Source organism: Falco rusticolus, chromosome 7, assembly GCF_015220075.1.
Source record: "Falco rusticolus isolate bFalRus1 chromosome 7, bFalRus1.pri, whole genome shotgun sequence".
NCBI lineage: Eukaryota > Metazoa > Chordata > Aves > Falconiformes > Falconidae > Falco > Falco rusticolus.
Window position 1 is genome coordinate 7,810,166 of NC_051193.1, and position 18,179 is coordinate 7,828,344.

General features: G+C 40.2%; 1 long non-coding RNA gene across 1 annotated transcript in view; it reads left to right on the top strand.

Annotated features, from left to right (window-relative positions):
• LOC119151868 overlaps positions 1 to 18,179 on the top strand; it is a 72,697-nt gene that overhangs the window by 5,390 nt on the left and 49,128 nt on the right. The window contains exons 2-3 of the long non-coding RNA XR_005105589.1: positions 8,478 to 8,599; positions 12,288 to 12,439. This is a non-coding gene — a long non-coding RNA (uncharacterized LOC119151868). The remainder of the gene's footprint in view (positions 1 to 8,477; positions 8,600 to 12,287; positions 12,440 to 18,179) is intronic.

An 18,179-nucleotide genomic window follows, 5' to 3' on the forward strand; every position in this document is an offset into this window, starting at 1 on the left:
AAGGTCCTGATCTTTGTCCACTGAAATAAAGGAGAACTTTGTCACTTACTTCCATTGGATCTATCGGAGAAATTCTGTGTGGTGCTGAGGTACACAGTATTTGCTTAGTTTGGCTCATGTGGTAGTCAACGGAGTGACTTGACTTCAGAAGCAGAGCGTTGCCTTCCTGTACATAATTAACATTACAGTGCTGTAGGTTCTGCATGTAAAAATCCAGGCTATTGTAAATTGTGGTTTCCTTGCCAACCATATCTCAGCTCTCGCACTTCTGTAGTTGTCTCTATGATGCTTTGTGCCGTATTATTATTATCCCTCACTTAATACTGGAGCTGGATGGATCTGCAAAATCTAGCTATTATTCTTTCCATTTGTAATACATTAATATGAAAATAAAAATAAAATTTAAGATGCTTCACTTCCTGAGTAATTTTATTCTGGAAACATTAAAATAAACAGACATGACATTGGGAATGTTTCAAAAGTATTTTTTTTTTTGGCAAATGTTCATAGCTAATGAATTTGTATTCACAAATGTAAGCATTTATATCAGAATTGTGATTAAAGCATTAAAATCGACTCATCTGCCAAACTGTAGGTCATATAGCTTGAATTTCATGTTTTGAAAATTTTATACTTGGAGTGAATTACTTGCCAGCAAATTATAGTCCAGGACTTATTCCCAAGAACTACTTTCTGGTGAAGTTCAAATAGTGAATATATGTTTGTGTCAGTGGAGAGGGAGAAAGCTAATTTCACTGGTAGTGTTTTTCACTGAACATTATTTGGGCAAATGGCCATTGAGAAAGCTTTCTTGAATTTCTTATTTTCTTTGATTTGTACCCAGAAGATATTGATCTAGCTGGATCTGCAGCTGTGGGCAGGGTTCATTGGTTCCCAACAAATTTTTGCACGTTCTTGGCAGCATTTTCTGAATTGGAGATATCTATTCAAAATGCTAGTAATAGCTGCAAGTAGTTTCAGAGTGAATGTACTTTTACTCCATTCTTAAGGTATAAGCAAGACCTTAGTCCTGCTCTTTCCTTGTTGAGACAATAGTTTGCATTACTTGTTTCCATGTTATTTTGTTCTAATGTGTAGATTGGGAGATAAATCTTGTTTATTCTTGATCAAGGTTACTTTGCCACGTGGAAGACCTCTCTAATCCAGTTTATGCCATTCCTGCATGATCCCCTATGATGTATGTGTGAGGGCATGCCTAGAAATGAGTGGAATACGGCAGTCATCCTCCCTCATGGTAACATGGTACCACATCAGGACTGTAGTGCAATTGCATGTTAAATCTCGGGGAAAGAGAGCAGCGCTGGCACAGCCCATCCCACGGCAGAAGCTACAATATTTTATTTCTATAAGTATCTGTACTGCTAAAAGGTAATGAGACCAGAACTACAACAGCTGTAATTTGCTGGCTTTGCTGTCTTCAGGGGAACAGTGCTGTGGGATCCTGCCCAGTGACCTCCACCTGGCCACGTGTCCTGTCTGTACCTGCTCTCGTGGTGTACATACTGAATATTTACATCCAGGCTAACTGCAGTGTCTAAGCTGGGATTTGATGCATTGCCTTTAGTTGCAAGACTGGGATGTTATTCTGCTTTCCTTGTCAAATTGGAGATTCTCTCTGTTCTTCTGATCCCTTCACAATCCAGACTTGTTAAGAAAGGGGGGTTGGCAAGCTTTTGAAGCCAGGTTAGTTCCAGGATTGTACTGCGGCACTTAGTCAAGAGGGTGCAAAGGAGGTGGCAGTGCGTTGTCCTGTGAGGACAGGGGCAGGGAGGAAGAAGCTGGAATACCTTAGGCTGCTGCTGCTGCCAAAAACAATGTATTGTCAAACTATGGCCTAATTTTCTTACCTAGGGTGTGTTTAAAGAGGGATGGGCATCAGGAACAGGCCATTAAGCAATTGAAGCTCTAATAGAAAAACATAACCTTATCACAGATTTTTTTTTAAAAACCCTCGGAAAATAGCTCAAATATAAGGTTAATTGGAGCCAGAAATGTCAAACTAATGTAGCAATTTACCCGGGGAGACTGCCCTGGCCTTTGAGTATAGCAATAGTACAGACTACTGAGTAGGATAGTGAAGAAATATAATAGGATTTTATGTAGTCCCCTGTCATATTAAACGTTCTTTGCAATTAATTTCTTGTTGCAATGTTATTTTCACTGACCTATTTTTTTTTGACCTCCTACAATCTTTAAGCTACCAAAGTAGGGCATACGGGAATTCACATTTCTTAAAAAAAAATAATAATAAAAAAATCTTAACTTAAAGCACTATCAATATACACACTGCAGTGCAGACTGATATTAACTCAGAGCAGTATCAGAATGCCATTGGCTCATTCTAGAATAGCATTTAGTCTATGAGCTGTGGTGATCCATTCAGGAAAATACTGCTTCTGAACTGCTCGTTCAGAAACAAGTGGGAGTTTTATTGGACTGACAGTTTGAGGATGTCTGCCCCTGTGAATGAAACACGATAGGTGGTCCTCTTCCTCCTTCTGGTTGCTGTCTCTGTTTCTTCTACTGTTAAATGGACATCAGGCTAAGATAGCTTGGTATTGGGATCTGGTCTGATTAATCCAAAACTGCTGGACTCAAAATTAACAATAATAAAATCCCAAAGTTGTGGAACAGCCAGAGAATCCTGGTATGTTCCAGCTGTTCCCATGCTAACTGAATCGCTTTCCACCTGGGCTGGATACATAATCCATTTTCATATTTTAATCTAACATTACTGGTGATTTTGCTCTCTGTTTTTATACAACTTCCACAGTTTACTACAGAAACTGTATTTCTCTGGAGACCTAATGTTTCCTGAAAGTATCTCTTTATCTGAAGGGGTAAGTGGGTAGGATAGTCAAATCCCCAAATAGATCACTCTGAGGGAGTATGAAACCTCCATCACAGAGACAGATAGATGTCTGCTAGAAATAATCAGGTAGTTTGGGAGGGAGGGGGAGCTACGTGATCTCTGGAAGTCCCCTTCCCTCTTGTTTTTCTATTTTCTATCATCCTTAAAGACAGAAAGTGGTACCCCAGGACAGTATACCTGGTGTCCAGGTTTGCAGTCAAGGTGATGAGCTCAAAGAAGAGAGAACAACACAGGCAATAAAACTTTCTGATCTTGAATAAGAACTCTTAACGTAAGCCCAAGTGTTTTCCAAGCAAGTGTCCTTCATGTTTTTCCCTGTGGTAGCAAGGAATTATTATTTTTTTTTTAATGAAGTGGAGCTGGAACCAAATATCATTGAATCAAAGAAAGCCAGCATTAATCAAAGCACATCAAAGAGGTTTCTCATCAGTTGCCTGGAGCAACAGAATCTACAGCGTGTCATCTCTCTTATGCTAAGCTGGAAGAATTCAGAGAAGAGAATTTTGTCTGCTCTCAAATGAACACAGAAATAGTATTTTTAAGGTTTCTTTAATAGTTCAGTGAGTTGGTCCATTCAGCCATTAGAATTTCTGAGTGCCAGACTTAGATTTCCCTGGACTGTTTTTTCATATGGAAAGCAATGAAACGAACCTTTAAAACTAAACAGGTGGTGGGTTGCCTCTCTCAACAAAGTTACAGAAGTGCTTCCAGCTCTTACATTGTCTCTTTCTGTTCCCTTTATCTCTCTGGGTTGTGAAAATGGCAACCCTGTGACCCCTCGTTGCCTCACTACAGATGCATTTCATTCTTAGCTAATAGTACTTAGAAGGAACAAGCAACCCAGCTGGATAATCAAACATGGCTCCCTGCTCAAGTAAGAAATCCTGCCCTTTGATCAATATTTTTTCTCGTGTTCCCCGATACAGAAATGAGGGGTGCTTGTATTTACTATTTCCAGAAGATCCAATTATTACCTAAAAACTTGTGGACACTCAGTACAACCAATTGTTATTATGCAGTCATAGAAAGGCCTGAATTTTAGATTTCACCTGGATTGATTCTTACACTTGCTTGAGCAGTTGATAAAATACCAGCAAAACCTCGTGGCCCAGCCTGGGGACTTTCAGGGCAGCTTTGACAGATACCCAGACCTTTCATGTTAATTGCATTTGCCAGAAATAAAATCCAGCAATGTGTGAGCTTTGTGATCAACTTGCAGTATCACTGAGGCTGGACCTATGTTTTTATGGTTTTCTAGGTCACGTGGTGTGCACCTCCTTACTAACGAGTCCCAGAGCATTTTGCAGAATGTGTACCCATGGGCTGAGTCCCGTACCCCAGCTCAGGGCTGGAACATGTTGGCATTTCAGCATGAGCAACACTTTGCTCTGGTTGTTAAAGCTGGAAGTGAAGAACAGAAGTTCCCCAACTGAGACTGCAGGGGGAAATTTAGTGCGGTAGAATGTAATTATCCAAACTGGAATATGGCCAGGATCCTGGAGTTAATAATACGCTCTGCTCTTGCAAAAAGTGCCATAGGATCTTTAATGACTGCTAGTGGTCAGCGGGCTTCACATCACATCTCAAAGATAGATATTAAACAGATCAGAAGTGTAGGTATTTCAGTCTTTTGTATAGCACAAATATTTCTGCATGGCCTCTGGCTGCAGCCTTCAGGTCCAGGAGGGAATTGAGTTAAACAGCCAGGGAGGAGACATGAGTCTTAATGAAAATGATCCCATTAAAGGCAAATGATACGCAATTGGTGAAAAACAACTGAGATGTACACTGAAGTGCCCATAAGGTAGTATTTGGGTGCAACAAATCACCTGCCATCTTTGGTGACCATCAGCATCATGTAGTTTGGAGGAATGGAATAAAAAAGTTAACAGCATCCTTTGTATAATAGGGTCAACTCCTGTGGAAATCTGGATTATGAATTTACCCTGAATTTTCTGTAATAGTGGAAGCTGTGTGCAAATGAGTTGGGAAATGGGTGTAAGTGGCAAGATTACATTGCGTTACTTAGTCTAGCACTGATGGACTGCACAAAGCCTTGGAGCTTCTACAGCAGGAAAGAGAGCGCATCACAGGCAATCCCTTTCGTTACAACTGACTTGTGCCATGGGACTTCAATTAAAATCCAGACGAAGCCACTTTTAATCATTCTAATAAGAAAATAGTCTTTTAAAACTAGTATTTTTTAAACTGTCTACTTTTCTATGGTGCAGCCCATCGTGATGGTGGATGAGGTGCTAATTATCTGTCTTGGCTGCTTTCTCTGAGCACAAGGTTTGTTAATCTGTACCGCACCAGGCACCATAGGCTCTGATGTTTGTGATCAGTGGGCATTACTACCAGCTGTAATAAAGAGTAGAAGGCAAATGATCCTTTATGTTGTTAAAATGAAGAAAGACTTGCACAGTTCTCCCCCTTGGTACATCCCAGTACATTGGTACTTACACCATAACAGTATTATCTCAGGGAATATGTCTGCTACAGGATATTGCCACTTTAACCGCCTGAACTGCCTTTTAGTTCCAGTTTCAACTCAGTGTCAAAAATATTACCCCTGTTTAAGATTAATTTGTGACAAAATGTCATATTAATACAGCTATATTTCCCAGGGGATAAATATGAACTTTTGAAGAGCAGCCATGGCAGAGTGCTATATAGGACTATAGAGAATTATCAACAGGCTTTTGCTTTAGCAAATGTCATGCTACCAGAAGAATGGTGCAGTTTGTGGGCAAGTATAGTGTACAGATTCTTTTATTGTAAGAGTGAGGTTATGATATTTTCTTCCTATTAATCCATATCTCATCCCTAATTATATTAGCACCTTTCAGTGACAACTGATTAAGAATCTGGGGAGGAAACTGTCAGTTACCTATAAATCCATCAGCTTTGTATCATGTTTATTTTTGGCCTCTCAGCTATTTTGGGAGGCTGATGTTTACCTCGAGGTTTGTGCATTGTTGGTAGAATTACTTCTGATTTACACCAATGGGTGTGCAGTCACAGTTGAGCCCTATGTGATGCTGAGGACTTTACTTGTAAAGGGCTAAATCCAGCACCAGTTGTAAGCAACTGTAATTCCAGTGAAACCAATAACAGCTGCACCTGCATGTGCTAAGGCTGACTTTGGAACAGTTTATCAGGTATTCTCTTTGTACTGAAGTAGAATAAACTTTGTATTTCATTGCACCTTCGGTACCGGTAGTACGCCTTGGATATGTCTGAGCTATTGAAACCAAACTTCTTAACAGCCCTCAGATGTAAAGAAAGGAAAGATGAAAAAAAGTCCTAAAACTAATCTCTTGCCTCACAGCATTCCACCAAGATGACTCAGAAAATGACAAGGGAACCAAACTGCAAATTAGGCTCTAGTGTTTGTCGAAGACATTTGCCACCGGTAAAAATGAGTTATTGAAACAGTAAAGCTGAGGACTTCAGAGAAACTTTGATTGACAACAATAATTACAGCTATTCTTGTTCCTATAAGAAATACAGTGCAGGCTAGGCATAATAAATGTATGAAAATGATATTCTAAACCTGAACAGAAGTAGATGTAGGTCCAAACAGTTTAAGTGTCTTCTGTAGGAATTTCTGTGCATTTTTATGTGTTAGAAGTAGCCGTAGTTACCAGGCAGGTGTGTAAATTTGCTTTACATGACTAGTCAGCTAATCACTGGATGTTTTCTGAATAAGCCTCTGTGAGTAAAGGCTGTCATGCATCAGTAGTGTTCAGTCCGGTGGAACACTTTGGGTTCCGTACTCCAGCCAGGCTTGCGTGGCAGTAGGGTCAGGCTGGGCATTCTGCAGAGCAGATGCTATTCATGGGACATTTCCATCTGACCTTTCTGTCCTGTCTGTGGAGGAGATGCCCAGTGACTGTTCAAGCCACATCCAGATGCTGGCAGAGTGGTCAAATGATTTCCTTTGTACCTGAGGGCAACCCTGTGCTCAGCCTGAGCTTCTACAATATTCCTCAGAGGCAAAGAGGAGATGGAGTTGAAGCACATGGTCTTCTGAATCCAAGTGCACCTTGGTGCCTCAGGTGGGGAACCACTGCAAAGTCCTAAAACTAGGAGCTCTTCTCTTGGCTAACCAGGCTTGCTCACATCTGATGCGTATGTGTTACCAAACATCAGACTTTTCTAGACGGTGCCTTAGAACAGGGATGCCTGCAAAAGGGTCAGGAGTACTCAAGCCTTAGATGTTCTTTCTTATGTGTCTGTATTTTCTAATGCTGTGGTGGACTAACACATGAGAATATAAAACAACGGTTGTTTTGTAGCCAGTAGCTTTTGCTTTTGTCTCCCTAACTCAATGTCTGCCTTCTCTTTCCTTCTCCTGCTGTTGCCATTTGTTACCACAAGACCCCGTATCCCTCCCAGCCCGCTCACACAGTGAAGGCAGGCTTGTAGCTGTACTCTGCTAGCAAGTGGCTCCGATTGCTCCACTAGATGTTTCTGCTATGAGAAGATCACTTTCCCTCTTCCCTGTCCTGATCTGAGGTCTGGATCCATTTTGTGACATCAGGCAGTGTGGAAGAAGGCAGCACTGTAGCTAACCCTTCTCACAAGGCCACAGCAGTGCCAAGAAAGTGGCTGTAGGCCAATGGTGGGTTTTATCGAACCTGTCAGATTATGTTGCTGGGAGTTGTTCAGTAGGGTTAACATTCACAGGGAAAAGGAAAATAAGTTAGTCAATCCACAAGTGCCAAGAAAGAGTTAAATTAATGGGGGAAAAGGAAAAAAAAATCTTAATGCTGGAGAAAGATTACACTGGCTTACTTATCAGGTTCATGCTGAGCCCAGTCGTAATTGGAATGTACCCTTTGTAAAGTTTATTGGGTCCTGGGGCAGCTTGTTACTGAACCGGTCAATTAATCCATTTTTTTTTTTAATGAGTTAGGGGATTTCCTTTTGTGGAAAATCACCAGGAAACCTGACCAAATGCCCACAGCTTGGGGAAAGTGTGGCCTTAACATATAGAAAACCCTTCCTCCACAATTAGGAGAGGAAATAGACACCTCCCCTTATGGGCAGCATATTTGACCAATCCAGGGATAAAATAGATGGGATTTCACCATTGACTTGCAGGTTGTCGAGGGAGGATCACCATGAAACAAGATTACTTGAATGCAGCTTGGTGTTGAAGGAAATAAAACTGTTGAGTCTCCCTGCTGAGAGACAAATGATTTCCATTTAAAAACCTGTTTGTTCCATGCTGTAACTCCCAATGTAGCAATAATTAATGATATCAGAAGGTTACGAAAGACATTCTGTTGTGCTTGCTCTGTTCTAGGCATGAAATTGGATTAACATGAAGATAAACTTAGACTTTAAATCTGTTGAGGAAATCAGTAATTATGTCAAAATTCACAAATATTAATCTGTTTAAGTGTGTCAGGATACTGTTCATCTATCAGCAAAACATCCTGCCTTGTCGGAATTGTGTTGAAAGGTTAATTTCTTAAAATACTTGGATTTCCAATAACAGAATATTGTGAAGATGCAGCTTACTGAATAAATGCAAACAATCTCACCTCTAGAAACATGGTTATTTCTATTTCAGTGGCATCCAGCCAGTACCCTCTCATGAGGAAGAATCAATTTGCAAGGTACTGAATAAACCCTTGGGCTCTGCTGTGGAGAGGTGACCACCCATGAAAACAACTGACATGAAAAAACCACAAGGTATGACAGTGCATACTTAATAAAAGTGCATCTTTGCTGCAAATGAGCACATGGAAACACGATTGGCTTTAAGGGCAAGCTATGAAGACAGTTACAAAGGCTCTGAAATTGTTAGGTAGAAATTCAGTGGGTGATTGGAAGGGGAAGGGACTCTGTACCTTACCTTCTCAAATATTTCATGAGTCCAATGCAGGCCCTGATTCTGCTGTGGCTAGTTTTAATGTGCCTGCTGTAAAAAACACAGAGGTGACACAGCTGTATGACTGTGTGTAGTGATACAGTCTGCAACAAAGGCTGCTCAGGTGTAGCTTTGTTGCTACTGGTACTTGTGAGGTGGAAGCTCAGCTTGGTATGCCTACATAAATTGCAGTCATACCTTCCCATTGCAATTTAAATTTACCCTGAGGGAACATGTTATCTTTGAATGCCCATTTAATTAAGTAGCCTGGTAGTGTTATTGTATTAGAATAGAAAAAATAACTCAGTGCTAGATTCCCTTCCCAGTGGAAATGGAGGTAGTGGGCACCTGTATAAATCTATTAGGAATGGTCCTCAATGCCATCTGCCACAAAAAGTGCATCTAAAACCACTTGAGACTTAGAAATCTGTCTAGTGCAAGAAAATTACAGGAGTTTCATTCTTCCTTCCTTCATTTAAAAATGCAGGCTGAACATACCTTACAGAAAAGAGGAGGTTTCAAATCAGGGACATGGTTAGGAGGCCAAGAAAGCTGTATCTATAGTCATGTGTTGTTGGGGCATCACAGAGATGGTATCATTCAAAAGGCTGGCAAGTCTTTTAGTAAAGTTAGTTTGCTTTTTTGTGCAATGCTGTCAAAAAGAGAAGGTATTTGTAGTGTCAAGTGTGTAGCATGTGAAAAAGTGAGTTTTGCAGCTGCTGAATGTTAGGAAAACCTAAGCTGAAGGCTGACTTCAGTATTTTGCTGAGTAGGTCTTAAAGGAGATGAGATACCACTATTCCAGAAAACTGGATTTTTGCACCCTTACAGAGAAAAAAGAAGTATAACAGGGAAATATTTTTACATATAATAACCATTTTTAATGTGTTCTCATAAATTTAAACCAAAAAAGCTTCATATATATATATATATATATATATGCTGGCCATGTCTAGCCTCTTCACAGAAGTCTGTGGTGAAAAATAGTATTCAACCTCCACAGGTATTGCTGGTAGCTGTGAAGTGGTTTCTCAACACATCTCTTATTCTGCCTAACTGCACAGAAAGCTATATCTTTTTTCTTCTAGTGTGGAACATCTGGTTGCTCTACTATAAAAAAGCCTTTCACTTTTTGGAAAACGTTTATCAAATCTCCTGCTTCTCTTCTGTTTTCTAGATGAGCTGTCATCTTAGTAAACATGAAGAAACAGGATATGAAGGCAGAGAGTGGCTCTGGATATATTTTCAACTCTGATGTAGGGATAGGCAGCACCCGTTCAGCAGGTCTGGTCTTTGCATTTAGCTCACCTGTGGACAGAACATGGCTTTTCTGTTTCCCAACTCAATGTGTTAAACCAACACAACTCTGTCCTGTGCTACGTGGCCTGTTAAGTTGGGTATTTCTGCACAGTGCTTGATGTAGACATGTACCTGATATCATTCAGGTGCTGTGTGGCTGGAAGGACAAGGAAGCCCTGGCTTGAACTTTGGTGACAAATACAAAACATTCCTTGCTGTTGTTGACTTTAGTGAGTCCTACAAAGTGTTTGTGTGGGGAAATTTAAGTCTCTAACATTTATAAAATATATTTATAAAACATCCAAACTGCTTTATATGAAATTCTATGGTTACCACGTCAAACATAAAGATATCTCATTATTTTTCATTTTATTATGTATTACTTCTCTTTACCAATTTCTTCTTCATTTTTCCCTATGCCCTAACTGTTTTCTTTATCATGGGCTGCTTGCATGGGCTCAGCCATAAAATCATCTCTCTCTGAAAGAAACATCCTTCTATTTGTGTCTATTTTTTATGATGACTTTTACTTTGAATTTATTTAACAATACTTCTTTCTTTTCACTACATTGTAACTGCTCTTTCCTGTGTCATTTGGAACTGGCCAAAGTTGGCAGATCTCGAATTTCTTTTTTTCACTTTGAAATGTACAGATTCTTTCTCCTTCAGTGATAATGGCCATTGTGTTTCTTTAGAAATATTTTTTGGGGCCTATTATTTCTCAGCCACTTCAGTTGGCAAACTGAAGGCTTGGAAACAAATTAGCTTGGATGGCAGCCCAAGCTGTCAAAATGAGCCTTCCATTCATTACTGAATCATCCACCTCCTACATTTAGATCTTCAGCCCCACTTTTCCAGTAAGCTTCTCAGTTGAGTTCTTGGAATTTTTTTTTTCCTGTCACTTTTGAACTCACTACTCCAGTCTACTTCACTTACGACCACACAGCAAAGCTACTTCCCCATTATCTGAAAGTAATGAAGTAATAACGCCAGTCTAGAGGGCACAGCTGGTCATCATTTTTGGTAGAAGACATTAAAATTATATTTTTCTCACATATTATTTCTCTGTGAGTTACCTGAGGCTGAGGCCTTGATCACTTTGTCAGGCAAGAAATTCCAGGTAGGAAAACTGATTCCTACATGGGTATCATTAAAATCGTATTATTAGTCTTGCTCTGAAATGTTCTGGGGATGAGGTAGGAAGGTCTCATATACCTTATATATTTATGTCCCTGAAGTATTCTCCCCCACGTCTTTCTGGGTTTTGGTTTTTTTTTGTGTGTGTTTTTTTGCTTTTTTTTTTTCCTCGCTGTCTTTTTCAACAAATATTTTCTCCGAGGAGTGTATCTCTTGGAAATACCACATAGCAGCTTTTTTTTCTCTTCTCACTTGATGTCAGTGTGGACTTTGTTAAGGAAATTTTCAAAATGAAATGTTTTGGTTTTGGACAAGAATATTTTTTTCCCTATTATTTTAGCCAACTTTTTTGTATTTCGATTTCAAACAGTATATTTAAAATGCATATTATTTATCTTTTTTATTAAAAGAAATATCCTGATAGTGAAAGGTAGCTAAGAGAAGTTAAGTAGTTTGAAGGTTCCAGGACTATGTGGAAATAAGCTGGACTGTGTTGGGGAATTTGTAGAGGAGAGCAGTATACTTGCGGAGCCATATCCTTGATGCTCTTTCTGTGGGGTAGGCAAGGAGAGCTGGTGCAGAGCTTGCTACATCTTATCCCATCAAGCTGACATGGTAACTCTGAGTTACTATCTACAGTATCTCTAAGCTGTCTTTCTAAGGAGAAATTGTGCAGGAAAGGCAAGCAAGAAGCCTTTAGATTTCTATGGAAAATTTCTCACAAGACCTATGAAATTACCCTTGGTTCTGCAGTGCAATGCTAACTGACTGAAATCTAGCAGAAGGGAGAGAGAAGCAAATTTCTTGGCCGAAACCCATGTTCTCAACATGTATAGTGTTAATATTAGAGACTATGGAGAAATTTCCACTGGTGATGTAGCTGTTGGGATGAGATGTACAGGAAGGAACAAGTGTCAAACCTTGTAAGGTTTTAGAAGATAAAATTAGAAAAAATGCATATGTATGACAGAACGTGAACTTTAGTCATTCAATACAGGGTTTGGGGCTGGTCCAGAAAAGGTCTTAGATTTCTTGATGGAAAAGGTCACAGCTTTCCTTCTCACTTATCTCTAGAATCACGCATGCCCCTCCAGTCTGAATATGGAACAGCACTAATTAGGACTTGGACAATAAAAGCCTTGGCCAAAGACCACAAGGACTTCACAGACCTGCAGAAATGGGGAGAGCTGGGGAAGATTACTAGGCTGTGTAACGGTCTAAAGAAGGTACCTATTTCCTTGGCCACCCCTATCTTGTTTTGCTCTCAGGCAGCTGCTTTGGAGCTGTACTCTTAATTCAGGCACTTGCTGATCTTCCTAAGCCCAGGCTGGGCCCATAACTCTAGCAATTCTACTTCTGCTATGGTTGTCAAGAGGGAAGTGAAACATAAGCTGGAAAACTGCTTTTAAGTTTTAGATTCACAGTTCAGTTGTAAATAACTGCTGCTGTACACAAAAAAATCAGCATCATAATGGCATGAGGTGAACTGAATAATGCGCAAAGTGTAATAAACCTTGATTTTTCAAATAACAGAATTCTTGACATATAGTAAAAGCAGATCATGAAGAAACAGCCTTTTCAACTATATCTAGCATGTGCGTCTTCACCAACCACATAGGAAGTAATTCTATCATGTGCAGGGATGGCACCCTTGAACCAAGAGCTGAAAGCACGAGGTGTTCAAGGACATCCACAGGCTTCTTACTGTCAATGGCAGTAGAGTTATTCACAATGTGGCCTGAAACAGGTACAGCATCAAGGCAGCAAGAGCTTGAGGTTTTTCTGATTCTGTCATCGGGTGAAAACAAGTGTATTGACGATCAAATTGACAGGGAGAAGAAAAGCACAGCAGGGCACACATGGGTTTTCTGTGATGTATTTTGTAAACTGCATTTTGTCATTTTCTAAGACATTCTCTACTATGCCCACATAAAGATGGATACCCCCACAACTGAGTTAGCAAGGAAAACTTGATTGCTGTTGCATTTACTGAGATGAAACTTTATCTTCTTTTTCCTTAACCAATTTTCTGGAATTCTGACACAATTATAATTCTGTTACAAAAATATTTAACTGGAAGATTTTATAGGATCGCACTTCTAAGCAAGGTAAGTCTATTTCCCTTTCTGGTATGTAAGAATGTTGCCTCCCAAATTAAATAGACATTTAGCATAAATACACTGTGGTGATTATTGCAATTCAGGGACTAACGATTTCCTTTTTCTCTGGCTTTCCTGGTATGCAGTTCGTTGTGTTTCCACACTTGTGGTGGTGAATTAACTCCCTGTGGATAATATAGCTTCACTTGCAGCAGATGTCAAGACTCTTAATCAGAATTTAAGTAGCCTCAATTACATTTACCTTAATTCACTTTGGAAGTGAAGTAAGTTAAATTGAATTAGGCTTACTTTAATTCTGAATAAGTATGTCCACACAGATATTCAATGTATCTTTTGCTAATCTGTTCAAAAAATTAATTCCGATTCTCTTTGCAATTGCTCTCTAAAGTACAGATATAGTCTGAGGATGCTGGAGACAATGAGTAGGCAGGGGATAGATGGTGCTGAGTATGAAAGCAATGGTTGAGAACATTTGGGTGTAAAGGGTTGAGTTTTAGCCAAAAAAGATGCTTGAATGAACATAAGACACTGTGCTTGGCTGGGGACTGCTGGTCAGGAGGTGGAGGCTAAGTATAGCTCTGATGAGTGCAGTTCTATAGCAAACAAGAAATTTATTTGGCCACAATGCACAAAAGTCTGGATCTTTTTGTGCCTCCTTAGAATGAAATGTATTCACATAGGAGCTGCCTTATGTCAGGGTTCACAAAGCAGTCGTCTCTACAGGATGCCACGGCGATTAAGATGGTTCAAATTATATATGTATAGACAGACATGCTAAATGAAACCAAAAATGTATCTGTTGCTTTATCTGTTAGCAACAGTGGCCAACAACAGAGCTTCTGAGGAGAGTAAAACTATGACACTAATTCCTTGGTGCATTCTGCTGGCATAAGTTAGCAGGGGCTCAGGATTTCCTGAGCCAGAAATGGAGTTTTAGTGCAATTATTAATTGTTCATAATGGAGTTTTCCCACGATCGCTGGGCACTTTAGCACTTTACTGAAACAGAAGTGTTTACTATTGCCTCTGTGGTTTCTGTCATTTGTATTACGTACCATCATTTGCATGTAGAATGCAGTTTTGGGATTAACCCCGCAGGTACGTGGCCAGTGTGACCATTTCCTATAAGTCACCATCAGCAAGCAGCAAGGACAGCTAACCTAGGTTGTTCTGGCAACCTGCATAAAAATTGGTTATGAGTGTCCACATTTTGTAGCCCTCTCTTGCGCAGTAGGCCCTGTACGAACTCATGATCAGAAAACAGCTTTACCCTGAAGAGCTTACAGCATAAACAGACACGAGAAGTGACCTGCCTGCAGCCAGAGAACAAAGGGGAAAATACAATGTTAGGTATGATTAAGTGAGAAGTAGACAGCAAAATAGAAAATGGTCTTATGAAACTTTCAAACTTATGATCCACCCGTGTCTTGAACAAGTTTACAGTCCTGATCATCCTCTCCAAAAAGGAATAGTAGTAAAAGAGAAGATACAGAGGAAAGCAGCAAGGTTAGTAGAGTTAGTAGAGTGAGCAGAGTTAGAAAATGATTTTCCTAGAAGAGATTAAATAAAATAGGGCAGTTCATCTTGGAAGAGAGACAAGTAATACAGGTGTGTGTAAAGTCATAAATGACATGGGAAAAGTGAATTGGAAATGACTATCCCTTGGTATAACACAAGACTAAAGGGGCAATGAAGGGAATTTTCAGGCAGCTACTTTAGACCAGAAAAAATAGAAGTGCTTTTTCACGCAGTGCATAATTCAGTTGTGGAACTTATTGCTGACAGATATAGATTCAAGAAGCAATTAGACAAATTCACGGAAAATAGGTCCAGCAGGGGCTATTAAACATGCTGATGCAGATGCAACCTCTGGCTCAGGAAATCCCTAAATGGCAGATTGCCAGAAGCTGGAAGGTGGAAGGAGGATCACTCTAGGCCTGACATGCTTTTCTGTTCTTTCTTGAGTAACCACTTTGGGTTGCTACATAGTGTGGGTTTTAGGCCTCGATGGAAGATTGTGTTTCTTGGGCTTTTATTTATCCTTTTTTGGACATTGCTCATATTCTATGTATTATGTCATTTAATTCCCTTTCCTTACAGGGCTGTGTTATATTTTTGGGATTTGATGTTTGACAGTAGTTGAATTGTACAGTATGAAGCATGAAGTATCAGCCTGCTTTTGTGACAGTACAGTAATGCATAAGCCACCATAAGTAACCCTGTGGCAAAACACACAGATTCCACATCCCCATCCCTGCCCAAATGGATGAATGGGGAAGATTAGCATTTCAGCACTTACAGAAAGTTACACATTCCAGGGTCTGGTAGAAAAAGGGAGGGAATGAATTCCAGAGTACCTGCCAGTAGACCTTCATCCTTTTAAACCACTTTCAGATTAACAGTCACTGGTGAGACTCTGACCAGTGTGTCTAGCACCATTATAAAGAAAGATTCTGCATTTCTAGACTGCTTTGCCTTGCATAATTTCCAATTGTAGAAACCTGTGGATTACTTCATTTCCATCTGTAGAGGCTGAATTAAGCCAGAGAGATTGGTTTGCTGGAATAATGTCTCTGAGCAATGGAGAATGGCAGGGAAGTGTGGCCCCTGCCACAGCTGTGAGATAAGAATAAGCAGCACCAGGTACAGTCACGGAGATACTGAGGCAACTGCCGCCTCAACACTTCTTGCACAACATCAAGCAAATCCTCTGTCCTTCTAACAAACTGGTTCCCAAGGTTGAATATACCTCTGTATGTTCAGCTGCAGAAGGGCCGCAGCTTCATCCCTTTTTCTGCCTTTTTATTTCTTTTGGGATAGGGCTTCACAGAGCTCCACAAAACCCACCGACTATAGACCAATCTACTTGGTACTCTTATTAATGCTGTATTCATGTTCTGATTCAGCCTTGAATGATACCCCACTGATTCAGGGGGGAAATCTTTGTCTTTTTCCTTCCGTGACTAAGAAATGGCTCATGTTGTATTGAGCTCACAGATTCTCTTTGACTGTAAGTATAACCTTTCAGTGTGAGGCTATTCGTGCAAGTGAAATCAAAAGGACTTCGTGAAAGTGTCTTAACAAGCCAGCAGCACGATCATGTGAGTTGTCACCTATCTTCCAGTCAGCCCGAGCTTGGCCAAGTACTTATATATTCCAGAAGGCTGCTTAAAAGGTGATTTCAGGCACACTGTGCTTTCCGATTATTTGCACAGAATAATTAAAACATTATTTTTGCACTTCTGGAGTGTTTGTCCCTAACACTGCCTAAACAGATGGCGTACCTTTTGGGTTTTTTTCTCCTTAATCCAAACGGGGTAGATTAGGAGTCACACTGTGATAATTCCTGATTACAATAAGTATGAAGAATTGTTAAAGACGTGTCATTGTAGCGAGTACCTCATAAGTGAGAGGCTGTGGGCAAACAGACCTCAGTCTGTGTAAAGACCACAACAAGTAACTTGTGTCTCAGCATTCCTAGTGCTGCTCAACATGAGTGCCAGCCTGCTTGTGCTGCCTCTGACTCATCCTGATGCTCACCTGGATTCCTGCTGCTGAAAGGGACCCTCTTTCTGTTCACGGCAGCATGTGTATTGCTCACCAAGGTGGTCTGCCATTGTCTGTATGCAAGTTACTTTTCCAAGGACTCAGGTGGTACTGCAGCCAGTTGAGGGGTTAACACACTGCCCTTGGAACTATTCTCCTGGACAAAGCTCTGCTTGTACTTCAGCCTGTCTTTCTGGAGCTTCATGAGCATTAATGTGTCAAATGCTGAGTCTGTCAAACTATCAAAGTGTGGGTTTCCCCCCCTGTCTCAACCCAATCAACAAAACTAATTTGGATCAAGAAAAGAAATGTCTTCAAATATTACAGAACTAAAGCAGCAGAGTAAGGATGAAGCTGTCCTGGAGAATGTATAGAATAAATAAATACAAATTCAGAGTGTTGTTTGCCTTTTTTTTTAAACCTTCTTTTTTAAAAAGCTCTCTAAAGCTTTATTTCTTTTGCTTATTATTATTTAATTAAAAAAAAAAAAAAAGGGCAAACCCCCTTCTCATCACAGCCTCCTGAAGAGAAAAACCACAAGTGCTCAACTGACTTTGCAAAATGAAAACAGTTGATGCCCGGGGCCTGCTCTAAGTGTGGGAGAATAAGAAAAACTAAATCCAGGATAGATAAAAGCCAGACACCTGCCATATGCATGAATCTGTTCCTCAGGGAGCCGGTACTTGCCACTCTATACCTGTGCCTGTATACATTGGCCTGCCTTCACCCCTGAATGCTGCCAACATTCACGTTTTTGTCATCTAAAAGCTGTTGTTCTTTTTGAGTTCTGTGGCTATAGCACTAAGGAAGAATTAAAAGCTTTTCAGTAACTATATAAATGCCTAAGCCAATCAATAAATATTGGTTTAAATGAGTGTTAGGTGCCACACAAGCGGTTGTGTTGTGAACTGGAAAGAAAAAGAGAAGGCTTGGGAGATGCAGGGCTCTTCCCCCAGGAGGTATCCAAGTGTACTTATTTTCCTATACTTTTAGCTTTTATAGTGTAAATAAGCACCTAAATTCCTTTAAAAAGCTGAGCTTGTATTAATGTAATAGGAAGAGATGCTAGTATCTGTATGAGGCTGCTGCTAGAACCTCGTTAATAACTGACCCTTTTCCAGCTAATCTCCCTGTTTTTCAGCGTTTCAAATAGTGATAGTGAGGGCCAGTGACTTTTCAGAGATCCCACAGTGGGTTAGTAGTAGGACTGTAGAAAGAACCCAGACCCATCAGTTCTGAGGTCAGAGCACCACATGCTGTTTCTTTTCAGGCTGGCTGTTGATTTGAAATACAATATTTAC